The sequence below is a fragment of the Triticum urartu genome, chromosome 3 (assembly GCF_003073215.2).
Source record: "Triticum urartu cultivar G1812 chromosome 3, Tu2.1, whole genome shotgun sequence".
Lineage (NCBI taxonomy): Eukaryota > Viridiplantae > Streptophyta > Magnoliopsida > Poales > Poaceae > Triticum > Triticum urartu.
The window spans coordinates 87,780,829-87,789,146 of NC_053024.1; positions in this window are offsets into that span (position 1 = coordinate 87,780,829).

Consider the following 8,318-nt stretch of genomic DNA (forward strand, 5'->3'; position numbering starts at 1 on the left):
CGCAGCCTCTGGTTGGTTGATCCTTTTGTCTGACACTGTGCGTTATGGTGGGTCAATCCTTTTCTTTTGTCTGACACTGTGCAGTGTGGTGAGTTCTGAATTGACTATCTGCAGAATCAATGAACAGTTACCATCTGATCCGCCATAAGGAACGGATCACAAGATAACATGAGCCAACCTAATTGTTGGCCTGTAGTGTCTGAAATTGAAAATAAGCAACCCCATCGGCTCCCCAACTACTTGTGACATCTATTCATTTTTTCTTCCTCTTCTCGTGGAAAGAATACCAAAGAAGAAAGAATTCAAGCAGTTGTGACTGACAGGCAGAAGATGGCACTATTCCGGTGCTTGCAATCTTGTTGACTAACAGGCAGAAGCGGTCCGTTTAACCAACTATCCTCTAGGCGCGGAGAACGCGAGTGGTGCAGCTAAGCTGGTGGCAAATTAACGAACTACTTAATTAGTTAATCGATAGTGATGGGGCTTTGATCCAAAAAAGTAATGGCGGTGGGTGGTAATGGTGATGTTGATGGACAAGCTGTGTGTGTTCTAGTTTAACACGAAAATGGAACACACGTGAGAGAGAGTGTCGCCAACCAAAATGGAACATGGCATCCCCTTTTGTTCGTTATATATGCTTCTTGCGAGCATAGCAAGCCACATTTTCCTCGAGTTCTCACATTGTTGCACTCTAGTAGTGTAATATATGAAAAGACATTCGAATCATAAGCGTTAAAGCAGCAGCCGTGCGTGTAGGGCACTACGACCAAACACTATATACACATGCAATGCAAGCACTTCCCCACGGAACTAAATTAAGAAGGGTAAAGCTGCAGATTTGTGCTAGTAGATTTGTGCGTGTTTACGTGTGCGCGCTAGCCAAATGGATGATTATCATCAGATTAATCAAAGGGAAAGTATATATGGATAAACTGCATTTGCCACTTCGCCAAATGTTTCATTTACGCATCTGCTTCATGTGTTGATGGAGAAATATACATTGAGGATGTATAACATCGCGTCTGTTGCGATCTTGTAAGCACCCATTGAGCAAGTTGTATGGACATTTATTTATAGGACCGCGATATATTCCAAACGTTCGTGCCTATTAGATAGGTCCGAACGATCCTTCTCACCTTTCTTCCGGTGAAACAAACCGCGCAGCCCACTTTACACCATAGCATGCATGCAAATAGATTAGTCTCTCCTAATTACATGCATGCAGAAAAAAATTGATGATGTCAGCAGAATCTTTTAGGAAACTGAAAATTCAAAATGTTTTGTAGCTCAAACCGTCGTCCGGATTGAAAAACTGTTTTCACATAAAAAATTCGTCGCGACGAGATCTTCGAAACTAGATCCCATGTTGATATGTTTCGACGATTTTTTTTTCAGGTAAAAAGTTATCATGCGCGCTATGTAAGTTATCATTTCAGTTGTGCATAAATTATCATGTTGTTTACACACATAAATTGCCAGGTATAAAAATAGTTTCTTCAATCATCCCTTCACATGCACATGCATGCATGCATGCATTAGAGGGGAAAAAAATGGTGTCATCATAAATTCTTCATATTTCAAAAACTTTAAAATATTTTATAGCTCAAACAATCAATCTGATTGAAAAATCATTTTCACATAATAAATGCGTCTCAACAAGACCTACGAAACTAGATACCATTTTGATATATCCCGGCGAATTTTTCAACCAAATAATTACCATGCATGGGCCAAGTAAGTTATCACCTCGAATGTGTGTATATTATCATGATATTTAACCAACTAAACCCATTCTTAATTTTTAATTATTTCAATGAGATAAATTTTGGAAAAATTAAGAATTTCAGTATTTTTTCTTATTCTTTTTATTTATTCTTTCAGAAAGAGATAAGAATTGGTTTGGTGAATCGGAAACAATTTTATAGAAAAATTGAAGTAAAAATTACATAGGTTATCGTCGTATGTTTTCAAGAACTTTTTTCAGGGCAAAGTTACCGTGGTGTTTCTGTGTGAGTTACTGCGTCTGTGGTCCGTACATTACCACGCTATTTACACATAAGTTATTAAGGGTATGTTCTCAAACAACTTCGTTCCCCGATGTCAAAATTATCACAGTGCTTGTAGGTGGGCTATCAAGTCTACGGTGCATATATTGCTGTGTTATTTACACGAAAGTTATCGGGAGGGGGTATGTTATCAAAGAAGTTCCTCCTCTACCTCCCATCCCAGGGTCAAAGTTACCACGGTGTCTATGCGCCAGTTATCACGTATACAATGTGTATATTACCATGTTATTTACACGGAAGTTATCGGGTGTATGTCTTTTAAACAATCCCCTGCTCCGTGGTACATAAGTCATCATGTGTGTGGTACGTAAGTTATCATGCAGTTTACACAAAGGTTATCGGGGTATGTTTGAACAAACCTTTTTCATGGGCAAAAGTTACCGTAGTGTTTTGTAAATAAGTTATCACATCTACGATGCATATATTATCATGTTATTTACACAGAAGTTATCAGATGTATGTTTTCAACATCGTTTTTCCCTCGGGTCAAAGATACCACGGTGTTCATACATAAGTTATCATGTCTGTGCTACGCATATTACCATGTTATTTACGAATAATTTACCGGGATATATTACAACACCCCCCCCCCCATCGGTTGAAGTTACAGTGGTGTTTTGTTTATAAGTTATTATGCCTGTGGTGCATATAAATTTAGAAAGAAGTTAGCGGAGGTTTGTTGGAACAACGTTTGTTTCTCCGGGTTAAAGTAATCAGTATGTTTGTACATAAGTTATCAGATCTGTGGTACATAAGTTATCTTGCAATTTACACAGAAATTACTGGGGTATGTTTAAACAAACTCGTTTCATTGTTCAAAGGCATCGTGGTATTTGTACTGCAGTTACCATGTCTATGGTGCATATATTATCATGTTATTTCAGAGAAGTTACCAGAGGTATGTTGCAACAACTTTTATTTCTCTGGATCAACATTATCACGATGTTTGCATGTATGTTATCAGGTTTGTCATACATAGATTATCATGCAGTTTACACAGAAGTTACCGGCGGTATGTTGGAACAAACATTTTCATTGATCAAACTTACCGTGGTATTTGTATATAAGTTATCAGGTCCGTGGTGCGCATATTACCATGTTATATACAAAGAAGTAATCGATAAAATCTTTGGTCCTTGATGCCAAGTCCGATTGTTGCTTTACCTATTTCAAACATGTATCATATGTATACAAAATTGCATCAAAGTTAATTAGCATGCATGATAATTTTACGCAAAAACGATAGGATCACAGGTATAGAAAACTAGATTTTGTTACCACAATTGAGTGCACTTAAAAAATAGGATTGTCTTTAATCCAACCAACAATCGCGTTAGAGTGTTCGCAAGACATATCAAGCTATCTTTATCACGTGAATGATACCCTAGAGAAATGCTTGAAAAAAACTACACGGATAATAGATTTTTGTAAACGTTTCTTTTCTTGCATTGAAAAGGTTGGTTTCTCCACAAATGGACACTAAAGCAATTTAGGTGAGGTGTTAATGGGACTCTACTAAATTCCCTAACGACCCAGGTTCAAATTTCAGGTACTGCACACTTACATCAGATTTTGGTGTTTTTTTCCTGACAGGAATTAGCGGCACGATACAAAAAGTGTCTAATATATTCCTATTCACCAAACTGCACCAGCTAAGGTGGTTAAAGCGAGCGGGAATCGCTCGCTCGCTCCGGATCGAGTCGTTCGTATCTATTGCGAAAGTAGGAACGTTCGCTCGTTACTTTTGTCGTTATTTGTATGGGTCATCTTTTTGTGGAGAAGTCTCTCGTAGCTTGTTTATATCTGGCTGCAGGCATACCACTCGGAAGCACACACCAAACGTAGCCACTCCAGCAGTGCATGAACTTCAACCACAATGATGCTACTTTAGCTTGTGAGAGTCACAGTGTCTCGCACGTATTCTTTTCCATGTTTAACTAATAATATGCGATTTGTCTCGCTCGTTGAGCTATCCATCATTAACTAGTAATATTCTGGTAACCTCCAGCTTCGATTATATTTGATATATTGCGGTACATACGCTCTTCTTATAGACATGGCATGGCAGACCGACATAATTCTCGCTATAGAATATGATCTAGACTTTCCTAAAAAAAGGGGAATATGATCTAGACAACGCTAGAAAATTGAAGATGTTATTTTATGTATTTGAACGATTATTTTGGTTGAAAGTAACTTTAAGTTATCAAGGCCATTTTGGAGAGGGGGTCTCGAAGTTACACCATTAGAAGAGTCATGTAAAGCTTTGGCCTTTATGGGGTTGACTTGCTATTTTTAGAGCATTAAATGAATTTCTAGGTATTAAATTGAGGCAAATGATTTTTTACTTAAATACGGTGAATGAAGTCAGAATAAATGAAACTTGGCCATGGTGTCATGGTACGATATATCAAGTGTGTTATAAAACTTCAAGATAGTTACACAGAAGTTGTCATGCAGTTCTCTTAGAAACTGAAGAGTCCCTGGTGAAGTATTGGAGTTTCCAAGGGGAAGTGTCGAGTTTGAACGGAAAATCAATTTTATTTTCATAATTTTCCCTTGAAATTTTCTATGTGTATCATACACCATTTCTAGTTTCATGTTCAATTTCGGTTTAATATGATATACCTAGTGGCATGTAATATATTTGTAGCTATTTAACGAACAAAATCAAATCTAAACAACATGTACATTCAAAAAATACCCAAAAATGGTGCGAAAATCCAGTTTAGGTTTCCGAGTATGCATTTAGGTCATATCTGCAGGAAACAGCTACAGCTCCAATAATTTCATATGCGGTGCGTGTGTCACAAGGCCATCTTCAATTTCTAAACAATCTACATCATAAGTCTTTCAAATCTTTCCAAAAGTTTAACCACGTGCTATATATACTTGTTGAAGCAACCTTACACGTACAGTGGTGGAGCTTGGGATGAAATTATGGGGGGCATGGGTTGAAGGGGGGGGGGGGGGGGGGGGGGCAGGATTGCTTTAGGCTGATTTTAGTCGAAAATTAGGCTAAATATTAAGACATATGTGCATGTTTTCCTATGAGCTGGGGGGCCATGGCCGAGGTTGGCCCCCAAGAAGCTCCGCCACTGTACACGTTATAAGAATCGATAAAAAGAATTATATCTAAGAAGACTAACCAGCAGCTCTAGTGTTTTTGCCACCAACTGCACCAGTCAGTCGCTTGTCCCGATCGAATGGATCAACACGCCTAACCCTTGCACGTAGTCAGTCCATGGACCCGGTAGCTTTCGGGCCTCTGGTTACTTTGTAGTACCTACTATCTAGACTAGAGGGAACACGCGCCTTGCCCCTTGAAGATCGAGATGATTTGCCTTTACATTGCAAATGGAAAAAAGCCGATGGACGTACCTACAGTTAAAAAAAACGTTTCCCCTACCTTTTCCTTGACAATCTTTGAGTTGTTTTTTTTACACAATCTTGGGAATTGTTAGGACATGCTAGTAGTAATAGGGCACATAGTTAATAGTACCCAATCAGTCGACTGACATTCGGTTTTGGATCAGTCAATTTTTTTAAACGAAGATGCTAGAGGTATCTTGCTTCAAATTAATAAAGCCCACGGAACGGGCAGAGTGACATAACATAACAGAACAGATAGCAATACCCAAAAGCCCTAGGCGAAACATGATGTGGGCAAGTCTGGAGGGTTCTCAGCCAGGCAACGAGCAAATACAAGGCCTAAAGGCCTGGAAAGCAGAGCACGCTCGCGAAAACAAAAGGGGCACTCCAACTAGAAGTAGCCGCTGGCTCCCTGGCCACCATATACACTTGCCATAGTCGATTTTAAGCTTATGGGTAAGGTAAAGGCATGAGGTGGAGCTGCAGCAAGCAACTAGCATATATGGTGGCTAACATACGCAAATGAGAGCGAGAAGAGAAGGCAAAGCACGGTTGATAAAAGTATGATCAAGAAGTGATCCTATAGCAACCTACGTCAAGCATAACTCCAACAACCGTGTTCACTTCCCGGACTCCGCCGGAAAGAGACCATCACGGTTACACACGCGGTTGATTCATTTTAATTAAGGTCGACTTCAGGTTTTCTACAACCGGACGTTATCAAAATCCCATCTGCCCATAACCGCGGGCACGGCTTTCGAAAGTTCAAATCCCTGCAGGGGAGTCCCAACTTAGCCCATCACAAGCTCTCACGGTCAACGAAGGAATAGACCTCCACCCGAGACGTTCCGATCAGACTCGGTATCCCGGTACAACAAGGACATTTCGACAGGGTAAAACTAAACCAGCAACACCGCCCGAATGTGCCGACAAATCCCGAAAGGAGCTACACATATCTCTTTCTCAGGGCACACTCAGATGAGACATCCTACGAGTAAAACCAACCCTCAAGTTGCCCCGAGGTGGCCCCGCAGTCTACTCGGTCGGACCAACACTCAGAGGAGCACTGGCCCGGGGGAGGGGTTAAAATAAAGATGACCCTTGAGTCTGCAGAACCCAAGGGGAAAGAAAAGGCTAGGTGGCGAATGGTAAAACCAATGTTGGGCATTGCTGGAAGAGCTTTACTTAAGGCGAACTGTCAAGGGGTTCCCATTATAGCCCAACCGCGTAAGGGACGCAAAATCCGGGAACATAACACCGATATGACGGAAACTAGGGCGGCAAGAGTGGAACAAAACACCAAGCATAAGGCCGAGCCTTCCACCCTTTACCAAGTATATAGATGCATTAATTAAATAAGATATATAGTGATATCCCAACAAGTAAACATGTCCCAACAAGGAACGACATCTCCATGTTCCAACAAGGAACAAACTTCAATCTTCACCTGCATCTAACAACGCTATAAGAGGGGCTGAGCAAAGCGGTAACATGGCCAATCAACGGTTTGCTAGGACATGGTGGGTTAGAGGTTTGACATGGCAATTTGGGAGGCTTGAAAGCAAATGGTAGGCATCGTAGCATTGGCGTAGCAAAAAAGCAGCAAACTAGCATAGCAAAGATAGTAGTGATTTCGAGGGTATGATCATCTTGCCTGAAATCCCGCAAGGAAGAAGAACGAGTCCATGAAGAAGACAAACGGACGTAGACGAACGGGTCCTCACAAACGCGACGTTATCGGAACCAACCCGAAGAAGCAACACCGAAAAGAAGCAAACGACATAGTAAACAACCACCACATAGACATGGCATGATGCGCAAACAAGAATGACGCATGTCCGGTTTAATGAAGCATGACATGGCAAAGTGCACAAACAATCCTACAAATTAAGTGGAGGTCAATATGCAACTCCGTTGCATATCGACGAAACGCCACATCAATTATTTAGTTCTCTCCCGGTTATGTACTCAACAATATTAAATGTTGATAAACATGGCAAGAGGGTGAAGCAAATAAAACTACCTATCTAGTCAAGTTTAAATGAGGCCGGAAACAACGAACAACAATTCCGGAAACGCCTCATATGCATATATTAGGTTTGGTACTGTTCTGCCCTAAACACAATTTTAGAGTTGTTTAACATGCAAATAAAGGTCACCATGTTAAACTAGGCAAAATTCTACCCCATTTACATATAAAGATTATTTAATTCGGAGCTACGGTTGAATAGTTATGAATTAAATCATTTTAGCATGTTATTTAAGAAAATTAAAGCAAACATCATTTTAAACTTTTCAAACATGGATGAAAGTGGCAAATTAGTAATCTACATAAAATTCTAAGCATTTTACATATATAGAACATTTTAAACCGATGCACGGTTTGTGAGTAATTATATGCATGAAGTTAGAGGGTTTTTCTGTAAAACTATACTTCCCCGGTTAAATAGCAAAATCGCAGAACTAGGAAAAAACTGCACTGGGCCGAAACTAGCTGGCCCAACAACAGGAAAAAAAAGGTGGGGCGCTGGGGGAGTTCTCACCATGGGCCAAGCCCGGTCGGTGAGGAGGCCGCAACAGAAGTTGGGCTGGGCCTGAGGCTGAGCGAGGCCCACCAGGGCGAGGGGGCGGCCTGGACGTCGTCCTCGTCTCGCGCCCGCATGAGCAGAGGACCATGGCGGCGGCGTAGCAATGCTCCGGCGAGGGAGGGTCCGGTGGCGCTCGCGAGGACTGGAACGGGTTGCTGGGCGGCGGATCCGGCCTCAGGGCGCCAGATCCGGTCGGTGGCGAGGCGAGACGGCAGGGAGGCGCGGATCTCCATCGACGACGACGACCTGCGGGAGAGAGAGGATGAAGCAGGGAGGAGAGGGACAGGTCAGG